The following is a 23,304-nucleotide window of genomic DNA, read 5'->3' as shown; positions in this document are numbered from 1 at the left end:
TATATATATATATATATGTGTGTGTGTGTGTGTGTGTACTCGATTGTCCGCATAGACCACCCCTGATTGACTGGAGCAGCACGAGTCACGAGAGCAGCTCAAGCCAGGTGGCGTTGCCCCAGCGAGTCCTCCGCATGTCTCCTCGTTCGTACTGTTCCTAGGGAGCGTACATGCAACGCCGTTTTAAAACGGCGTTGCATGTAGGCTCCCTAACTGTTCCATTTAATCAGCGGTGGCCTAAACGGACAGTCGACTAGCTGGAAACTTGCAGAATCCTCCCCCCTTCCCCGTTTTGTGCAGCCACCTAAGCGGGTGAAATGTAAGTGGAGGTGAGCGACAGTATGCTGAACAGGTTTCTAATAAGGGTAAAAATTCACCGACGATTACGGAACTCCCTAATGCAAAATTTTAGCGCAGCTCTATACGTGTTTTCATTTCGCGATAGATCGAGGAAATGAATTTCAGAGAGACGTGGTAGCAGAGTCGGTGATCGTCGAAAATATTATCTGCTTATCAAGTGTGTCGGCCTTTATGCATGACTCGTCGAAGGTTCCAGTGCTCTTGTTAGTGCCCGCGTGGCTTCCAGAAATTACTACACAATTCGTGTGGCGCATACAACCCGATTACAAAAAGCTTTCGTGACAACAGCCAACGGCTAGAACTGTGTGTAGGTGTGTAGTGTGTCGAGATGCAACGTTTAACGTTTGTTGGCAGGTGAAAAGCAGTGAACCAAGAAAGAAGAAGTTAACAGACGGCGCGTAGTCTTCCGCTGTCATCTAGTAGCGATCGTCGCAGAACACGTCTTGCGCGGCACTGCGCTTTTTAGGGGCGAAGCTCCTTAGGGTGTGGGTCTGTCCCTCCTCTGTAGTAGTAGTAGTCGTAGTAGGTAGCCACGTCTACTTTTATGAGAAAAAAAAATTCCGAGAGTTGTGGCCGTAGCGGAATCGAACCCCTCGCTTCTGAACCCCTCGCTTCTGAACGCGTGGCGCTAACCACTACGCCACGAAGCGCACATGCACAGACGCACCTAGATGGCAATAAATACCCAACATTAACGAAAGACTGCGCGTTTCTAACGCGTTTGTGCTAGCGCGTTACGGCCCGTGCAAGAAGCTGGTGTAAGACGCCGTGGCCTCTCCGCCTTACCCCCGTATTCATAAACGCTGATGGCGTCGGCAAACGCGGTGCACGTTCCGGCATGTGTAAACGGCTGCGTAAGACGCTGTGGTCTCTTCCCCTTAGAGTACTGCACGTTTCTAACGCGTTTGTGCTAGCGTCCCCTTAAGCGGGAGATGGTGCAATTATAATGAAGGGCGCTGTTATAAAATAGGAATGACGTCACATATGGCGCGTGTCATTGGTGGAAGTCAATCGTTCGATTTAGTGCGGCGAGACTGGGCGAATTACACGGAAGATTCACGGTTTACCGATGATTCCCTCCGGAGCTTCGCCCACTCATCATCATTCACCCCGTGGATATGCGGTGTTTTTTTTTCTCGCGCTTTCGCCATACCCAGTTCCTCCGCTTTGCGCCGCACGTGGTTCCGCTGCACCCTCCTCTGCTCTACTCCTCGCGTTGTGTTCCCTATCACCGCCTTTCAGTCGCCGCTGCACTCTAAAGCTCCTCTATAAAAAAAGTAGCGACACTCTCCTCCTCCGCCTTCCCTCCTCCTTGTTTCTCCTCTCTTTCGCGCTCCTTTCTCGACTGTGGCGCCGCCTACACCGCTTGAGACACGAGCCATCTTGCACCGTTGACCGCTTTTCGCCGGCTAACAAATGTTAAACTTATCGCTCGGGGCCGGACGCACCTGCATGTATCGGAAGTTTCTCGAACGTTATCGATGCGTCTATCTGTTGTCTGTTATCACCGAAGCTTATGTAATCTGATTGTTTGAGTGTCGCGAATTGTGTAGTACTTTCTGGAAGACACGCGGGCACCAGCGATTACTGTCGAACCTTCGGTGACTCATGTCTGAAAGCCGACGCGTTTCGCCACTGATCAGATTTCAACGATCGCCGACTGTGTTTGCCGCTATGGTTGTGCTCCTTGCCAGTCGGTAGACGCTTCTCGGGCGAAAATGGCGATGGACCGCGATCGTAAACAAACGCAGCCAGCGCCCGGCGGCGCGATGGCCCATGTGATGCCATCAGGCCAATACCGATGCGGCGTCCGCCTCGGACCCGGCGTGCGAGGTCCTTCAAAGCGTGTCGCTACTTTTATTGCGATAGCAGTTATATGGACACTTCAACCGGATTTCTTCCGTCGGCGTCGCCGTCGCCGTCACCGTGAGGTTCCGTATAGATTCCAAGGGCGATAAAATCGTCGCCGTGCGCCGTATGCGCGAGCGAAAGCGCGCGGGGACGCGCGCTATCACGGAGGAAGAATCCCCCCCCCTCCTCGCGCGCTATCACGGAGAGCGAACGCTCGGCGGAAAGCAAACCTGACCGTCGCTAAAAGACCGTGGGGGTATGGGAGGGAGGGAGGGAGGCGGGGCGGCGCTGTGCTCCGGCACCAAAGGCGTATCTTGCCACTCAATCTCCCACGCGAAAGCAACAAAGCGGGAAGAGGGGGGAGGAGGGGGGGGGGCAGCTTTTCCTCTGCCAACGACTTCTCCTCTTTGCCCGGGGATGCCGGTCGTCCGCAGCGTCTCTTATCTCCACACGGCTCTGACCTTTCGATGCGCTATGCATTCGCCGCTCAGTTTCTGTTGAAGCGATAGACCGCGCGAACCTGCGCTTGCTGCCAGTGTTTTGACAGTCGTTTGCTGCGGTCATTCAGTGTGACCTATTCATGTTTGTTTGCGCGCGCTGATACTAGGATTGTTAATTCAGTTAGTAAGCCAATGTGTCCAAGTTTATGCAGCCGATAAAACTACGATCCCTACCCCGAATAGCTCTCTACTTATTTGCTATCGCAATCGATGCTATGCTTCGCCTTTCGGGCGAAACTGCGACATTTTTTTATATAAAGGGGTCTTACTGCACTCCACATTCCCTGTTTCGTTCGTTGCGGTTGCGCTCCTTCGCTGCCGACGCCGACGCCGACGCCGATGCTCGTCGCAGCAATGGGCACCTAAGAGCTACGCTCTTAAAAAGTGCGTCACTGCGGTTGGAGTCTGGACTCTCATGATCAGCTAATTTCTGTAAGGATTCGTTGGTGAAGGTAGGCTAAAGCTAACAATATTCACCATTTCGGTAAATGTTATTGCGTTCCCAAAGTAACGAGATAAATTAGAATTTAATTATGGGGTGTTGTGTCATGACCGCAATATGATTACAAAACACGCCATAGTGGGGCAGTCCGGATTAAGTTGACGTAATCATAGAACACGAGCATTGTTGAATTCTAAGCAGACGATCAACCTCAGCAGACAAGCGTTCGCTGCCGGGATCGAACCCCCGACTTCGAACTCAGCAGTTTAACGCTATAGCAACCGGGTTACAATGTAGGCTGGCTCAAAGCGACCCACTGGCAATTGAGACACCGCTGTGGTGGACATTGGATTAACATTTGCATCGTGGTGTATGTGGACGCACCGTGAGCTTCGGTACGACAATTTGAAGGCGATAGCATGTAGGGCCCCGTGTAACAGAAAATCCGGCATCGGCTTCGGCATTGCCGCCCGCGTCCGAGAAATTCACCCCCAAGCACGCAGGCTCTCCAAATATATTTTACCACTAAAGTTGTTCACACTTTGCTTTCCATTCTTTACAAAGTTATTCCTCGGAATTATAAGAGTGACAGCCCACAAACAACCGTCGTGAAACAAAACACCAACAGCGCATGCCTTTTATGCTAAATCTTCTCAGGCTGAAATATTAAGGGTGCAAACAATAAAAGAAGGCCGGCCCACGAAAGAGGGCGCGTTTCTACCAGAAAGCGCGCCTTCGTGCATAGCGTTCACCGCCAGCGTTTCGCGGTAAACATTACGGTTACATAAGCTGCAGTTGCCAGGATGTAATGAGGAGCCCACCTAGTGATTGTGAGAGGTGGCCCCCTCCGGGCCACCTCAAGCTTTCTCCGTGTACATTAAATAATGTTTTTCAGACAGACAGCCAGGAACTGTGAGAAACAGTCAAGGATCTTTGAATGCTATCGCGTTCTACTCTTGAAGGTGAAGCTTAAGCCTCCTCCAAATTATTTGATTGCGCAAACGACAAATTCTTTGGGAGGCCAGGTTTGAAGACGTGGTGTGTTTGCACATTAAATGTTATTTAACGGTCAATCTCGGAGAGAGCAGTTATAAATTTTGCATAGAGAAAGGAGAAGAACAGGAAAATACGTGTGCGATATTTTATTTCATTTATTATTTCAGAGGGCAATGATTATCCGTTAAAAAATCACCGCATATGCACGAAGTGAATGATGATGAGTGGGCGAAGCACCGGGGGATCATTCGGGTAATCGTGAATCCCCCGTACATTGCCCACTCGAACATGCTAATAAGTGACAACACATGTGTACAGTATCATCATCATTAGTAGCCTATATTTTATGTCAATTGCAGGACGAAGGCCTCTCCCTGCGATCTCCAATTACCCCTGTCTTTCGCCAGCATATTCCAGCTTGCGCCTGCAAATTTCCTAACTTGATCATCCCATCTGGTTTTCTGCCGACCTCGACTGCGCTTCCCTTTTCTTGGTATCCATTCTGTAACCCTCATGGCCCAGCGGTTATCCATCCTACGCATTACATGGCCTGCCCAGCACCATTTCTTCCGCTTTATGTCAACTAAAATATCAGCTATCCCCGTTTGTTCTTGATCCACACCGCTCTTTTCCTCTCTCTTTAAGTTAGTCCTAAGATTTTTCGTTCCCTCACTCTTTGTGCGGTCCTTAACTTGTTCTCGAGCTTTTTTGTTAACCTCCAAGTCTCTGCCCCGTATGTTAGCACTGGTAGAGTGCAATGATTGTACACTTTTCTTTTCAACGACAGTGGTATGCTCTCAGTCAGGATTTGTCAATGCCTGCCGTATGCACTCCAACCCAATTTTATTCTTCTGTAAATTTCCTTCTCGTGATCAGGGTCCCCTGTGAGTAATTGACCTAGATAAACGAACTCCTTTACATACTCCAGAGGCTGACTGGCGATCCTGAATTCTTGTTCCCTTGCCAGGCTATTGAACATTATCTTTGTCTTCTCCATATTCATCTTCAACCCAATTCTTACACTTTCTCGATTAAGGTCCTCAGTCATTTTTGTAATTCGTCCCCATTGTTGCTGAATAGGACAATGTCATCTGCAAACCGAAGGTTGCTGAGATATTCGCCGTTGATCCTCACTCCTAAGCCTTCCCAGTCTAAGAGCTTGAATACTTCTTCTAAGAATGCAGTAAATAGCATTGGAGAGATTGTGCACAGTATATACAATGTTTTTTTTTACGTATATGACATTGAGGTGCGGCTTCGTTTTCCCCTCATTAAGACTGCCTTGTGATCAGTGCAGCAGCACGATGACGCCGGCAAGCGGACCCAGAGGCGGCGAGAGCGCGGGAAGCGGCGGCAAAACGCCGGAAGCGTTCTCTACCTGAGGTTGGGGGCGCCAATGGTGGGTTCAAGCGCGAGCTTCGCGAGCCCTCAGCTCCAGGTCCGCATGCCGGCGTTGCCGTGCTGCTGCAGCTTCGCGAGTCCTCAGCTCCGGGTCCGCTTTCAGGCGTTGCCGTTTTGCTGCAGACTCAGAGTCCGCTTGTTGTCTGTGTCGCCGTGCTGCAGCAGCTTTGCGCATCCTCGACTCCGCTTGCAGTTGAGCCGCCACTCGTGCCTTTTCATCCATAGCGGGCGCGCCGTTATCACAAGCGACCTTTATCATCCATCGCTGAAGAGAGAAAGAGAGCACGTGTCGGGAACGATCGCTCATATAGCCCTTGTGCACCGCAGCGCCCCTAACGGACTCCATGCAAAGCAGAGCTGCGGACAACGACGACGAGGGAGGGACAAGGCTCGGCCCTAAGGTACTTCGCCCCTAAAAAATTGGAGGACGCTTAAGCTTCGCCTTTCAGAGTGGAACGCGATAGCGTCATCGGGCCCCGTTCGCATCGCATTTTTCTTTCAGTGGGTTTCACCCCAACACAGAACGTGGGAAGGCCAGCTTACAAAGACAAAAGTTACACCGATCCCCTTAAAGTAGGCTTCACTTTTAAACAGAAGTGTGTTGCTGGGAAGACGTTTTTCCAGGGACAACATAAGTCGTCTTATATTAAAGTGTGACGGCCCTAGTATCTTTTTTTATTAGTTTAATAATTGTTTGCTATGGCCACGACGCGCGCGCGTGTCCAAAACGCATTAGGCAGGCGAAGTCCCAATTTGACCTGCTGTATAGAGAGCCTAGATGCACGCGCTTGCATATAGGCTCCTTAACATGCCGAGGATGCGAGCGCCATCTGGATAGCATTTTTGCGAGTAAATGACCTGAGCGCGTCGTGTTCGTACGGTAGAAATGCTAGGAAAAGGGGTTTGTTTTTGACTTTCCTCGTAACAGAAATGTTTTCTCGCACATTCAAATTACAATCCGACGCCACCATGTCCGTAGGTGGTTAAGTCGTATTTCACCATTTGTTATGACAAATTTCACTGTGAGAAATTCAATTTTTGTTCTCCAAAACCCTGCACCACGTGGATGGCTGCAGAATACGCGTAATAACCATACAAGAAGAAAACACAAATAGAACCATGCCAACCACTTTCACCGTCGAGCATGGCCGAGCGCGAATCGGGAATGGCAGATCTGATAACGGCCGCGCGTATAAGACGAGCGCCCGGGTAGTCGACTGTGCATCAGCAGTATTGATAGGCGCTTAGAGGCTGAGTCCTGCTTCGAGAAAGCGGCTGCAGAATCTCGCAAGAGCGGCCTGTCCACCCCCCCCCCCCCCCCCCTGCCCTTTTCCGTCTATTTTATCCTCGTCCAACTTGTTGTCCGAAAGAATTGTCATGCGACTTCATCGGGCGTCTTATAACAGCAAGAATGCCCTTTTGTCGCTTCAGTTCTCACAGATTAATTTAAGCTTGCTCAATGGTGGTTCGGGATGATTTTCTCCTTCGCTAACACCTTGCGCCACGCGGAGGACCAGCACGGTCGGGTGGTTGGGGGTGATTTCTTCCGCGTAGGAAGCCGACATCCACGCCGATGCCGACGCCGACACTGACGCCGACGCAGGATTTTCTACGACACGGAGTCCTTAAACCTATCGCACTAATATGACGGAGACACCTTTGGCCAACTGACCCCAAACCTGGCTATTTGAAGTGCGGCCTTTACCTCAACAGTGAATATTGCTAGCTTTACCCTACAGCGCATATTTTCCTAATAGGCCTTTGCCGATAATCGAAATTTAGATTAAGAATTAAATGGTTTTTTGATATTACATTCCTTATTTGACTATATAATTAACAATTCGAAATCATCGAATATTCATTTTCGTTCAAGTACTCGTATAGTGAATAAGAAGGCAAGTGAGTGATCACTGTTTCAAAACATCATCCTGCAGGATTTTACGGAGAAGCACCACTTTGTCAACAAACGGCTGGAGCAGTCAACTCTCGCTCAAAATTTTTCAATAATTCAATAAGAATTCCTCTCCTTTAGGCAGCCGAATTTATTCGCAAGATATAGGCTAAATAATTATTTTGCCAACCTTACCCCGTTTGCGAGCAAACTAGCCCAACGCTCCAGCCACTCGGCAACAATCACGCGCATACTCACCTCGTGCGAAAACCGACTAGCGCTTTGAGACATATGGCGTGTGCGTCGAGTTTAAGTTGCTGGTGTTCTTTCCTCTTGACAGTTAGCGCTTTGAGATGCTTTGTTCGACTGCGCCATCTGCAAGATCGTCCTGCAATCCGCAGTACTTCCTCCATAGCAGCTAACGCTACGTACAAACTGTGCGACGCTATATCGCCCTGATTATTGACCTAGCTGACTTAGATGTGAACATGTCATCCCCGGAGTGCAAATGCTATTGGTTGCTTTAACGGACTTCACGTAACATAGCTGTCGGTCTGCGCGAAGGTATAACACGCCGTTGGTGATCACGTCATACTTCGTATTTCTCTCGCTTACGCCTCTTCCGGTGTCAATGCTTGCCCATGCTCGTCTTGATTTCACTGACGCCTGCCATGAACGTGCCGGAGGAAACGCAAAGGGTGTACTGGGCCCGTTCACTCCAGGCGTCACTTAGATCATGTGTAGCATGGGCTTCAACTTAAGATGCGTTTCTGAATAGGGGGGTATGTATAACCCAACAATACACATCTGGTAGGCTCGTGTGGAACGGCTGGTATAGAAATAATGCCGTTGCCGTCACACGAACGCCGTAACGATATTCTTGCTGTTGTCGTCGCACACACACGGTCGTGTATAACGTGTAGCTGTTCGTCTTACAACCACACGTTGGTCTACCTGGTAGCGCTTTGCTTAATCGCAAGCTACGCTTGGTAACCAGCTAAAAGCACAATGGTTTGTATAACATGGAATCAGAATCAGAACCACAAATGTTTTTCACACAGCTTGAATGTGCCTGAAGGCCCACAAATGACAGCAGTAAGTCTCCTATCTGTATACGTACAATATATGAAACACTTATCTGTTAGGATATAAGATTACCATGTACCAGAACAAAAGTGCAACATGTAGTGAAAAATTCATCTTTTCCAATAATTATATAGTTTGTATGAACAAATCAGGTATGCTGAGTGAACAACAAAACTAAGATGCATATTGTATTACACGTCCTCAAAGATGTGTATCACATTTCAAAAATAAGCGCTACAGTCAACCTGTCTAGACTACACAATATTATGATACAATGGTTTCTGAAACACTGAGCGCAAACGGATAATACATGCAATAAAAATGTGAAATATAAATCACGTTTCTCTTCGTTTACTGTATGTTCAGTCCACTTTACAAAATAACGCTCTAATTTGTTTACGAATCCAGGTACTTACGATAACATTTTCTTTACTAGATTTATTTAACCGTGAAGGTGGAGTGTCTTAGTGACCACATGGTATAGTTTGTGCGCCTGTATGGTACTAACCAGCTGTCTTGTCTGTGGGTACGCGCGACACTTTTTTCATGTTCATTTCGTGAGATATGTTTTAAAAAAGTTCTCAAATTTTCGGAGCCGAAGGAAAAGGAATATATAGTAGCCGGTATTCGTAGAGATTAGTTACTCTTATTATGTTATATTGATAAAAACGTTGCGGAGTAGAATAGAAAGAAGACAGATTCGCCATATGTCGAAGTGCTCGTTTCTGAAGTTGGAGAAGTGCACGTAGATTACGCTTCGTGGTGACTAATTCAAATCCGATTCAAACAAGGCATAATATATCTGCAACTTTACTTTCTACAGAAAAAAAAATGACGGCAACAGCATAATACAACCGCGGCAGGTGGCATTGATTTCATAACTAGTTCAATGTGATAAGTCCAGTTAATATCTTCGGAAAGTTTAACATCCAATACTTTGTATTTGCTCAATGTTTCATTGGGCGCACTATCCGAGAATAATTCCACAGTGCGTGGGATCGGCTTTATTTTCTTCTGATCGAGGTGTCACGTTTACGAAATGACTGGCGAACCAAGGGCCATACTGTGTGAAGTTGGGCGATCCCGGTGCTTGTATAGCCAAAATACGAAATTGCGGATTTCCAGAGAGTAAAATCGCGAATATTTTCGTAAGCGTGACGTTTTGCTTTTTAACTTTCGTGGAAGTTGCCCCTGTAGTCGGCGATATCCACCCCCGCGTCCGATACGGCGGTGAAGATCGAACGCAGCGATGCAAGAGTCCTTAAATGCGCTCGCGTTCCAACGTGGCCGTGTTATGATGGCACTCTTGCCATTTTTAGCAATATTGCGCCAGCCTCCACCTCAAGGCGTAACTGCCTGGAAGCGAGGAAGGGCATTCCTGTGAAGTGAATGCCGCCGCACAATACATTCGAAGCCTTGCGACCCTTGAATACAGTCGCCAATCCGAGTGACCCTTCCGACACCACGGCTGCTGACGCGCCATACAATTAGCACTCAGGCGATATAATTACACAATTGCATAAGGTGTACACGCTCATAAATGCAACAAATATTCGAGATGTATACAATTCGAAATAATCGTAGCTTGCGACTGCTATCGGAGCCATACACCTAACTCAGCAAAAAACGATCTGGCAATCTAGGATCTCCAAAAATGTTCAACAAATTGATGCAAGCTTTTTCCGTACCGTTTTTTTTACAATAAAGTGTACATATGCCCACTACAGCAATAGCGGAGCATTTGATATTAGGCAAAGGCCTTTAACAAACCTTGGCTATAACGACGAAATATTTTTAAGAATCGACATCATTCAGCCAGTAGTCATAAAAGGCCGGGACGGCAACAGGAACAGGGAATGAGAGAGAGAGAGAGTGAACACAGTGAACTTTAATGGAGATGGTGGCTCAATGTCCTAAGAATGAATGAGGGACAATGCTGATCATAATATCAAGAAAGAGATAAAAAAAACACGTTCCTAACGTGCCGGTTATGCCAGCCTCGCGCACAAACTGCCATAGAGAGCTGATAGTTAGCCGAGAGTCGACCTGACGGGGCGGGTGGCGTGGTCTATGACAGCAGTGCAATAAAGCCGCGTCCCGTGTTTTCTCATCTTACAAACGCGATACCAGGACTGTCGCACCATAAGTGCGTCACTGTCAGAAAAGCACCGAGGTGGCACATGCTTAACGTCACTGGCGAAGACATCACGTTCAGCGATGTGTCTTCCTCTTCCACGTTGTTCGGACGTTGACTCGGTTGACCTCGTGTCTTCCTTGACGCGGCGTACGTGCGCCATTATCCGAGACGTTTCGGTTAGGGCTGTGCCCATACTGGCCTTGCATGTACCCCAGAACTGGCGAATTCCAAGGAAGTCCCTTATACAAAGGGTGGGCATTGTGTGGTACGTTTGCCTTCAGCTCCCGTTTTGCTTGCATGCAGTCGCTCGCGCTTCTCGTCTGGTTCCCGGGTCGCAGGAGTGAGTGGTGACTGGCTCGAGTGAAGCCGAGCGAGATAAATAATAGCCTGCTCGCCGAACCATGGGCCGCACCATTGCCGAGGCTGCCTTATGCCCCGGGGCCAAGTCCACCAGCACGCCCATGCCGCAATCTCGATTAGGGAGGCACTTGCGACCTTATTAGGAAGCTTTAGCTCGGGCCCAACTCCGACGCGGCCTATACAAGTGCATTTAAAATACAGAAAAGTTTTTCTGTAAAACACAGAAACGCAAAATTGTTGCGCGACTGGCCGCTCGAGGCACTTTGCCTGTATTCGCGGGCTTCTTTCACGCTCGGAAAAACACGGTTATGTAGCACGTTTTGAGCAACAGAAAACTGTATTTGGAGTTTTTCGTGGTGCTATACAATTGACGCTTTTCATCTAAGTATATAATTTGAGAAGTTGAATAAATATTTAAGGATAATTATGTAATTAGGCGCAATCCAAAACAGGAATGTGAGTATCTCCAAGCGATGGCAAACAACATTACCTTGGTTCAGTCCAGCAACGTGGCATTTGCATATTCTTAAATTTTCGTTCATGATAGAGAACCAATAGTTGGCACACCCTGTATACGCATTCTACCAGTGACGCTGATGCCAAAATTAGTTTCATTTCACTTTCCGAAACAGGGCCTGCTCAGGGCTGTGCAGGTATTTATCCACAATTTCCGCAATGAAACCGGCTTGACCAATGACGTGAGATCAAGAGATCATAATGCGCAAAGTGATAAGTAGATGTTTATTCTGTACCAGAAAAATTCAGAGCCCTTACTCATTCGAGAAAATGGGGTTAAGTGAAGTTTGTGCAAGATGAGCTGTCGCAGACGTTCTGCTTTGTTTGCCCTAAACTTAGGGTAGGCCGCTCTTCGCTGACGTTTCGCCTCGGCTTCGGAAGCCCTCACGCTGGAATCGGCACGTTCACGATGAGTCCTTTCCCGAGCGAGTTCGAGGTGCCATTGCTCGACGGTTGCCTGCTCCTCGGCGGAACGCACCGTGGGAGGCCTTCCCATCCGGCCCGAAACTGATCTGAAGTGAAGGAAGCCAGGCGCAGCACGCGCCCACCCCAGTCTTTCCCTTTCCCTCCCCGCGACACGCCAAATGACCCTGATTGGTCGCGCGCGTCACGCGATCTGGCGCCGGCACAGCTTTCCCTGCACCTGATCTACCCATGGGAGCAGCCGGGTTTTCTTTCTTTCCTATTTTCTTTCTTTCTTTCTCCCTTCCTTCCTTCCTTCCTTCCTTCCTTCCTCCCTTCCTTCTTTTATTTCTTTCCCTACTTCTTCCTTTCTGTCTTGTCCGTGGCTCATACCGGCATATACCCGCATATCCAATGCGGGTATGCGCCGATTTTATTATCGTTAATCATGACGTAACTGACAAGCATGTGATGTTATTGATCTCATGACCTATCAGTCATGTCGATGATACATTCGTACCCTTCCATGCCAATTTTGGTGTACACCAAGTGAGCGGCCGCGAGTTTTCGCATGTTTTCGATATGATTTTAGCATAACACCACCACCACTGCCACCGACACTTGTGTTGCAATGCAAGCTTCCCTTGAAATAAGCTTCGTTGTATCTATAAATACAGTCATGCTCCGTAAAAGTGACATGCATGGATTTTTATAGGAAGTCCAAGGGGGAATTATGATTACTGCTTTATATTTGTTGGTTCTTTATAACTTGTTGTGATACAAAGAAACGGGTTTCGCCATCATAAGTCGGACCTCATAGCATAAAATATTACCCACAGTGGTGCCCTAGTGCGTGCAGTGTTTTGTTACTGGGAGCGTGCGGATGCGCCCTTGATTAGCTGTCAAGAAGGTTACATTTGTACGGAGGTGGAATGTGCGAACGCTAGTTCAGTCAGGTTAAGGTGAAGGTTAGTGATATTGAAGCGCTAAAGGTAAACCATTCGCGTCCACTACAGTGCCAATTACAGCCATTGTTGCTTTGCGACGTTGAACCACAAGAATAAATGGTTTTGCACAGTTATAATTTTTTGAAGATTTCGGTGCGCTGCCTTAATTCATGGGCTCAAGAATGCATGCTCATAGACACACCCACCAACTTCTTTTTCTCTAGAGAAGGCGATAGAAAAAAGAGAAATGTAATATCATTATATATGGTTATCTTAGGTTAGTGACACGTTTGGCACGTAAGTGCAAGTGTTACAGAAGTTGAGAGGTGGCACACATCGCACGCCAATCAAAATATTGCACAAGGCATTTGCCCCGCAGAAAAGCTGGAGGCAGCTTACCCCGGCCAAGAGCGTCCAGCAGTTACACAACAGCACGCTTTTCTGAGATTGAACTGCACATCTGAAACTTAAAAATTACATGCGATTTACTGCTCACCTAATTAGCTGCGATAAATATCCCTTTGTTTCACAAGGTAAATAATAAGGTAAATTGGCAAATAAATTATCCGCGACAGCTGCCCACCTCAATTAGGCACTACAAGGAGCCAGCTTAATTGACCGTAGTAATTAACAAGACTAGTTCCATTTGTTATCCCTCTTAATTCAATGAATCATCCTTCTTAATTCGCCGAGTCAACCCCTAAATTAATTTAGTCTAATTCACTTAGTCTAATTCGCTTAATTCTGCCCTCTTAATTCGCTTATTCAAATTCTTAATTCTCTTAATTCTATTTATAATCCATCTTGCTTACGGGGGTATGAGCCATAGATGATGAAAGTTTTTGTACCTTTCGTATCGTCCTCGCGTTCTCGCTCAATAACTTTGAAGGTCAACTGAACGATGAGATATAAGGCTTTCGCTTCATTAAAAAAATGTCACAGTTTCGCCCTAAGGGCGAAGCAATGAATGCGATAGCAACACAGCAATGTCATACGGAGTAAGGTGAGCGGCCTTGGTAGCAATATGAATTGTAGTAAACATGAGCTGATTAAGTAAGCAGGTGTGCTGCGGCGTAAGTAGACCGACATGAAGAGAGACTCGATGACCACGAGAAGGCGCGTGTGAAACGGTGGTGTTGATGAGAAGCGCTTACCGTGGGCAGCGCGTGCGAAGGGACACACCTGTAGTGCTGTACTGCCGATCTGGGCAGCATTGCATGTGTAGCGTGCGTTGGAAAATGTGGCCCGACTATTACTAACTGAATGAACAAGCGTGGTGTGAGCGCGCACAAACAAACATGAATAGATCACACTGAATGACTGCAGCCAACGACTGTCAAAACGCTGGCAGCGCAACGTACCTTCGCCCGCTGCGGTCTATCAACGGAAACTGAGCGGCATAAAGGTCAGAGCCGTGTGGAGATAAGAGACGGTGCGGTCGAACGAACGAAGAGCGCGGTTGTTGAAAGCGTAGAAGTGCCCCCCCCCCCCCATGCTCCCTCCGGCGCTGGCTTCCCGCTTCCTGGCTTGCGCGTGGGAGAGATAAGAGACTGTGCGGACGAGCGACGAGCGCGGTTGTTGGCAGAGAAGTGCCCCCCCCCCCCCCCCCTGCTTCCTCCGGCGCTGGCTTTCCGCTTCCTTGCTTGCGCGTGGGAGATTGAGTGCGTTCGCTCTCCGTGACAGCGCGCGTCCCCCCACGCTTCCGCTGGGGCATACGGCGCGCGGCGAAGATTTTATCTATACGGAACCTCACGGCGACGGCGACGGCGACGGCGACGACGACGGCGACGGCGACGGCGACGGCGACGGCGACGCCGACGGCAGAAATCCGGTTGAAGTGTCCATATAATTGCTATCGCAATAAAATTAAGTGCGACTGAGGTTGCCCTCCATGGTGCAGCAGAAAGCCGTAGTCAAGGAACGCTTCCTTGAGCGCGGCAAGATTCTCGAAATTGAGGCATGTGTGGACTGAACTCTCATCGCAATCGTCCGCCCTAAGAAGCTCAACCCCGCAAAACGTAATCATATTAGAGGGGCACCCTATACCCAGAGAAGCTCCTTGATGACTTATCGTATGGTACATCACCTAGTCGCAAAAAAACCTAAAACATCAGGGGCTGTCGACGTGGCAAGCTCGCCTTTTTAAGTAGAAATAAATGTTCAAGCGTTCTATACAAACCAGTACTTTTTATCAAATTAGCAACATTCTTTAATTAATATACTGTCCCCACACTACAAACAAACACGATGACGTTACCGTCGCGCCGACCGCCTGTCGCTGACCGGCCTCCCTCGTGGCGCCCCGTTCCATTCTTTATCGTAGTTACGTAATCATGACGTAACAGCCAGAGCGAATTGCTTCGAAAGCGAACCGCTACAGAATCTTGATGCCCTACCATATGCAGCTCTACGATTTGTGCTGGCACTGTTGTGACTCGGTGAGGATGCTAATGTCGGACGCTCACACTAGGAAACGCCAGGATGTTAGTGGCCCTGTCTGGAACGCGATCTCCAAGCCCCACTAACATTTACGTGGTGCACCTCCTAGATAATTTAAGGAGTAGCAACAATCTTGTGCACCAGATGTTCTTAATTAACCATCAACACCGTCCATCCATGTAGAGCACATATGTTGCGAGATTTCAGTGTCACTGCATGGGTCGAGGTAAGGTGGGGACGAGAAAATATGACCGACGAAACCTTTCGATAAGCTGTCATTCATGAAGAAAACAGCGCATGCAAGGCTGTAGAGAGACTTACAGAGAGCACGGCCACCTCGTTATATTTACTCTGTTTCTTCAATGCAAAAACAACTTGGGACAAAAGTAACGTAGAAGTAGTCAACTGCATTATAGTAACAGCGGAATTTCCTTCGTGTGGCAGTAATTAGTAAGCGGGTAATTACTAAAACTCATTGTAATCTTAATCGATTACTTTTTTCTGCAACTTGTACTATTCTTTATTTGATATTTCAAAATGGTACGTTTGCGGCACCCTATGCAGGGGTTTCTGCTATGTAGGGCATTGAGCCAGGCAACTATTGCATATTGAGCATAATGGCTCGCATTTCAGGAAAAAGGCAGTTAAATTTTCAGCTTAAGAAGAAAGTTCATCGCGTTGTTAAAAATTCGCATTGCTATTATTCTCGCTGCCGCTTCAGCCACAAAAACTCCAGGAATAATGAGTTGAGAGCGCTATAACGAGCCAGAGCGGCCATCGATGCTTTATATTATGCTATGCCGATACATTCACATACACAGATGCTTACAATAGCAATTCTGCTTGAGGGCTGTTGAGTTCTGTCACGGGGCTTGATCCCTTATGGTAGCGAAACCTACTGGTCGCATTCTCGCCGTTTCGCTGTGGGCGGTGACAACACCGCGAGCTGAGCCGTTGCCTAGCAACCGCCGCAACTGGCAGCGTATCTTTCTCTATGGTCTGACCACGCCGCAAGCAGCGTCTTACACGTGTCTTTCACCCGGCAAACTGCTTCACTGGAGAGGGTCTGGAATGCGCGCAAAGCTAGCGTCGGAGACATAGGAAGAGCTAGCCATTCCGCTCGAAAAACGCTTGGACTTGTCGGCTTATAATTTAAACCTCCATTATATCGATGAGCGTATACCTAAGCATAATAATTACAGCTAAATCAAAGGCTAACCAAGTGAAACCAAGACGTAACCAGGCTAAACCAAGCTTTCGCTTTGCATCATCATCATCATCATCATCAGCCTATATTTATGTCCACTGCAGGACGAAGGCCTCTCCCTGCGATCTCCAATTGCCCCTGTCTTGCGCTAGCGTATTCCAACTTTCGCCTGCGCATTTCCTAACCTCATCATCCCACCTGACTTTCTGCCGTCCTCGAATGCGCTTCCCTTCTCTTGGTATCCATTCTGTAACCCTAATGGTCCACCGGTTATCCATCCTATGCATTACATGGCCTGCCCTGCTCCATTTCTTCCGCTTAATGTCAACTAGAATATCATCTGATCCACACCGCTCTCTTCCTGTCTCTTAACGTTACTCCTAGGATTTTTCGTTCCATCGCTCTTTGTGCTGTCCTTAACTTGTTCTCGAGCTTCTTTGTTAACCTCCAAGTTTCTGCCCCCTATGTTAGCACCGGTAGAATGCAATGATTGTACACTTTTCTTTTCAACGACAGTGGTAAGCTCCCAGTCAGGATTTGGCAATGCCTGCCGTATGCACTCCAACCCAATTTTGCATATCCAGGGTTAACTGAGCTAAGGCGCAGCCACAATTTTAGGGGCGAAGCTCCTTAGGGTGTGGGTCCGTCCCTACTCTGTAGTATGTAGTAGTAGTCGTCGTCGTCGTCGTCGTAGTAGGTAGCCACGTCTACTTTTATGAAAAAAAAAAAATCCGAAAGTTGAGTCCGTAGTGCGGAATCAAACCAGGGACCCCTTGCTTCCGAACACGCGGCGCTAGCCACTACGCCACGAAGCGCACATGGACACACGCACCACGATGACAACAAATACCCAACATTAACGAAAGACTGCGCGTTTCTAACGCGTTTGTGCTAGCGCGTAACGGCCCGTGTAAGAAGCTGGTGTAAGACGCTGTGGCCTCTCCGCCTTACCCCCGTATTCATAAACGCTCCTCGACTTGAACTTGACTTGCCACCGCCTTGGGCAGCGCGTTCGAAACGCGTTGAAGGCAGTGGCAAGTCAAGTTCAAGTCGAGGAGCGTTTATGAATACGGGGGTTATACTCTCTCAGCAATCATGTGATGGCGTCGGCAAACGCGGTGCACGTTCGGGCATGTGTAAACGGCTGCGTAAGACGCTGTGGCCTCTCCCCCTTACTAGAGAGTACTGCACGTTTCTAACGCATTTGTGCTAGCGTCCCCTTAAGCGGGAGATGGTGCAATTATAATGAAGGGCGTTGTTATAAAATAGGAATGACGTCACATATGGCGCGTGTCATTGGTGGAAGTCAATCGTTCGATTTAGTGCGGCGAGACTAGGCGAATCACAAGGAAGATTCACGGTTTACCGATGATTGCCTCCGGAGCTTCGCGCACTCATCATCATTCACCCCGTGGATATGCGGTGTTTTTTTTATTCAATGCCTAATGATGTGTCGGTATTTGCTGAAACAAAAGAAGCCGTTTCCCACTTAACTCAGTTTTCCCTCTTCACTTTCAGCACAGTCAGTTTTGCTCTGCAACCACAGGGCATATTCTGCATATCTGGCAGAGTGCGTTCCGATCAGACCGGTCTATCCTAACAGTACGATAGACCGGTTGTAGATAGTTTGAGCAGAGCTCTGCTTAACCTCGACCCACAATTCAACCTCACCGGTGCCTGGAAAACTACCTTGATTTCGCTTGTGGAACAAGCACGTCCCCCAGAGATGCCAGCGACGTACTCTCACCTTGGCTGTAAAGCCACCAGGTAACGAACTAGATTCATCTTCGCGCTCCACTCAGCCGGCTTCGTAGCGAAACGGGGGAGCGTTTAGCCAAGGTCTGGTTCTGCGTTCCGCTGCCGTTGTGAGTGTTGGCCGAACATGCATTAGCGTTCCGTGCGCTCCGCCGGGCTTCCGTCGCCTAAGATCAGTATCGGCGTCCGGTTGGGAAGGCGGCGAGTGGTGCGTTCCGCCGAGGAGCAGGCTGCGTTTGAGCAACGGCGCCGCCAAGTCGCTCTGGAAAGGCCTTGTCGTCGATGTGCCGATTCTAGCGTGAGGGCTTCTGAAGCCCAGGCGAAACGTCAGCGAAGAGCCGTGGACCCCGAGTAGTGGTAGTGCGATGTTGAGGCCAAACGTCAGCGTCGTCTTGCCCTCCAGGAACTCATGAACGGTGGTGCACGCCTCGGCAACACTAGCGCCAACTTCCCCGGGGCGACTGCCAGGTTTCAACGCTAGTTTCTCAACCGAAACTTCGTAGCCAGTTGCAGTGCGTGTGACCGGTTGTGGTTCGAGCACAACGTGGTACTCGTCAGCAGTGCAATTCGTTCCGAAGAACACCGAAGGAACACACAAGCTTCGCTTACCCCAATTTTCCAGTAGGGGTAGGGTTGGTCATTTCCTTTTTTAAACGCCAGCGCACTCGCTTGCTCCCCAATGGGAGTAGTCGGTGCGCCTTAGTTTAGTGAGTCACCGCGATGTGACGCTGCCCAGATGGTACGGCTAAAGCCCCTCAATAAAAAAAAAGTAGCGACATCCTTTGAAGATTGCCGCTTTCCCCCTCTCCTGCCCGTTCTCTCGGCGCTCGGCCCTCCGATTGGTTTGCAGAAGATAGCGCCAACCTTTCCCTTTCCCTCAAGAACCACTTATCATCCCTCCGATTGGCCGAATGCTGTCACGTGCTCTCGCGCGCTTCTTTTCTTGCTTGTTTTTTGCTCCCGCCGCCATCGCGGTGCCAGATCATTGCGAGCCGTGTATGGAGGCACCACGCATTGTGTCTCCTTTGCGCTTTTAAGGCGTACTGTTCGCGATGCCGTGTTGCTCGGCATTCGGGTGCAGAACACGCGAAACAGACGGCAAGCGACTCTTCCGGATTCCATCAGCGAAGCGAGACGCGGCGCAGAGGAAGGTCTGGCTTCAAAGAATCAGCCGCGCTGGGGCGCGATCTTGTACGCGTTCCAAAATGGAACGGAGGCGTTCCGTTCCATTTTGGAACGCGTACAAGATCGCGCCCCTGATTTCAACCCAACACAATGGTCCCGGCTGTGTGAGGTAAGCGAGCGATTCTTCAATGATTCCTAATCTTACATGCTGCCACTTGCTGTGTGAGGCTTCGTTAGTTTTTCTCCCACCTAAGTGCCGCACTGTTCGCGACAAACCTGGTTGTTAACTCATCGTTTCTGCTCTGCATTTGATAAGATAGTAGATACAATACGCAGGGTAGAATTTCTCGGACCCGCGCGCAGCACATGCAAGCGGCAGTATGATCCGCAAAAGCAGACTCGCATACACCTGTAAGATGACCGCTGCCGCGCTACTCAAGTCCGCAAAAAAAAAGAAGAAGAAATGTGTGGAGTAGTATAAGGCTTCCTGCAAGCGAACGAAGCCACTAGCCTCATTATCGACGGACCGCTTCCGCCGAATGATCGGTAGCTCACTAGTCAGTGAAACCTGTAAGACAACTGCATATATACAGCTGGTGGATCATTCACTCCCGAAGCGTAGTCATTGTTAGAGGCCCGCTGTGCACGTTAGCCGCTGGCCAACGAGGCACTGGAGCTACTGAAACGCGGAGATGAACCAACGCCGAGGTCGCGCGTGGCATGGCTCAGTTAAAGCCCGACTTAGAGGCTTTATGCTCACTGTATCACCGCTAATAGTACAGCCATCTAAGCGCAACGGAATTTATGCGTCCTCTCGTTGTTTCGGCAGCCAGTCATAACATAACGCGAAAAATTCCGATCAAAATACGAGTTCAAGAGCGCGAGCGACACGTAGCCACAGCGTTTCATTCGGAGAGCGTCTGCTAGTTCGGCACCGCGTAGGGGGAGCCACGGTCGACAGAAGAGAGAGTGAACGCCGGCGCAGGAGGAGGAGAGAGGAGATGGCGCTACTTTTCTTCATTGAGGGGTTTTAGGTACGGCTGCTTGCGTCATGCGTGCGTCTAAGTGCCAACAGCTGCGGTACACTCTTCGAGCTTCAGTCAAGATTACTTCCTCCGACTTCCGTCGTGAGGTGCCACCCAGATGGAACTCTCCTCCACCACCAAAAAGCAGGCGCGAACGCTAGCTGACTGGGGCGAGTAGGAAACGACGATAGCGGAGCGTGGTGAACGGTTGGATCGACCGCCTGGCATTGAAGAGAGAGCGGAGGAGCTGGCTTGGTTACACCACCGCTCGTCGAAGCAGCGGGAGCCTAAGTGCTGTGCTCTAAAAAGTACGTGGTAGTGGTTTCATTCCGGACTCTCATTATCAGCTTATGTCATTAATGATTCATTGGTGAAGTTTAAAATCAGAAAGAAACACGAGAAATTAGAGTTTAATGTTTGGGATTTGTGCGATAAGAACACTCGACGAACACGCCATAGCGGGGCTGTCCAAGTTAATTCAACGTGCACCTATATCTACGAACGCGAGCATTGTTTTATTCTATGAACACGATCAATCTCAAGAGACGAGCGTTCGCAGCCGCCATCGAACCCTCGACTTCGAGCTGAGCACTGCAACTGGGCTACAATGTAGGCTGGCCGAAAGCAACACATTGGTATTTAAGACACTGCTGTTGCGGAGAGTGGATTTGCATTTGCATCGTGGTGTATGTGGACGCGCCCAGAGCTTCGCTACGAAAACACTTGACTGCGCAAACCACAAAACTCTTTGGCTGGGCAGGTTGGAAGACAAAAAGTGTGTGCACAATTTATATGTTTCTCACGCTCAAACTCGGAGAGAGCGCTTGTAAACTTTAGCATAATGAAAGAAGGACAGGAAAATGTGAAATTACATTTTAGCTATTTTTATTTGAGGAAACGATTCAGAGGGTCGTAATCATCGGCTAAATATGACGCAGACACCTTTCGCCAAGTGACTTTCGCAGTGCAGCTTTTAAAGCAAAAGTGAATATTGTACCTCCTGAGGCACACCTCGAAGAGATCGATAGCCGCCTCCTCCATATGTGGGAGCTTGCAAAAACAATCGCTCAAAAAGAGGTGGGAGACACAGAAACACAACAGAAACCTCAGGAAACGCATAGCGCTCCTCAATAAGGAGATAGAGATGTATGCAACACAGCTATGCCGACCACATTGGGACGATACCTGCAATGCAATGGACGGGCAATTAAGTTTAGGTAAAACGTAGCGTTTTCTCAGATTTCTACTCGATCGAGAAGACAACAAATCTGCCCACCGACAGACCATCAACAAACTCATACACGCGTACAAGGGCACATAGGAGGAATTCCTTAGGGAGGTAGAGCTCAAATACATCTCTCAGGTTCCTCCTCAGCAGCACCCAGACTACGCAGGCCAGGCCAACACCACCCTAGACGAGGAATTCACCGAGGCGGATATCCGCGCCGCCCTGCACAAACTTAACTCCAAATCTGCCCCAGGTCCCCACACCATTACCTACAAGACACTACGTAATCTTGACGACGAGTCAACCACGCAACTTACAGAATACATTAATCAATGCTTACACCGGCAGCTTGCCCTCGCAGTGGAAAAAGGCCCAGGTGATCTTCATTCCTAAACCAGGCAAACCACTAAATACTAACAATCTTAGGGCCATCTCCCTAACGTCGTGCATCGGCAAATTAATGGAGCACATGTTCCTGGATAGACTAACAAATTACCTAGAGGACAATGACCTATTTCCACACACCATGATCGGCTTCCGCAGGTATCTCTCGACCCAGGATGCGATGCTGCAGCTGAAACACCGCATCATAGACTGCACAGGGGCTCCACTAAGGCCATTCTCGGCCTAGATCTTAAGAAGGCCTTTGATAACGTCACACATAGCCCCGTCCTAAATCAGATCAACACCCTAAACTTGGGCCTTCGCATGTACAATTATATCAGAGCCTTTCTAACGGACAGGGACAGCCACCATCACCGTAGGAGCGCTCACATCGTCCCAGATAACCACGGGAAACGTGGGCACCCCGCAGGGTTCCGTGATCTCTCAAGATGCTGTTTAACTTAGCCCTCCTAGGCCTTCCGTCACAACTACAGACAATCACCGGACTCCATCACACTGTTTATGCCGACGATATCACCCTCTGGGTATGCGAGGGCAGTGATGGATCCATAGAACAAATATTACAGGAGGCTATTGACACAATAGAACGGTATCTGCAAGGGACAGGACTATCCTATTCGGTGTAGAAATCCGAGCTACTGCTATATCGCCCTACACTCAAGGGCTGACCACCCAAACATCACCAAGCACAGACACACGCCGATATAACACTCACGACAAGCGATGGTCGCATCATACCAACCGTGGATAAAATTAAAGTGTTAGGACTGATCATCGAGAGTAAGGGCACAAACGGCGAGACAATTCGCAACATTGACGCAAAAGTATCGAACACGATGCGCCTTATTAAACGCATCACCAATAAACACAAAGGCATGAAAGAGGATAGCATCCTCCGCCTCATCCAATCATTCGTACTCAGCCAGATCACGTATGCGGCAGCCTATCACCGATGGTTCGTCGCAGAAAAGGCAAAACTCAACAGCCTCTTTAGGCGAATACATAAACAAGCACTAGGATTGCCGCAACACGCGGGCACAGACCTCCTCCCTAAACTGGGATTTCACAATACCCTCGAGGAGTTTATCGAGGCACAACAAATATCACAATACGAGCGATTGGCCAAGACTAAGCCAGGCCGCCAGATACTCGAGAATCTCGGAATCTCTTATCCACACCCAACACGGCGACAAACATGACATATCACGCGATATCCGAACTAAACTTACAG

Source organism: Dermacentor silvarum, chromosome 5, assembly GCF_013339745.2.
Source record: "Dermacentor silvarum isolate Dsil-2018 chromosome 5, BIME_Dsil_1.4, whole genome shotgun sequence".
Taxonomy (NCBI): domain Eukaryota; kingdom Metazoa; phylum Arthropoda; class Arachnida; order Ixodida; family Ixodidae; genus Dermacentor; species Dermacentor silvarum.
The sequence above is the reverse complement of the archived record's forward strand: the minus strand, read 5'-3'. Positions refer to the sequence as shown.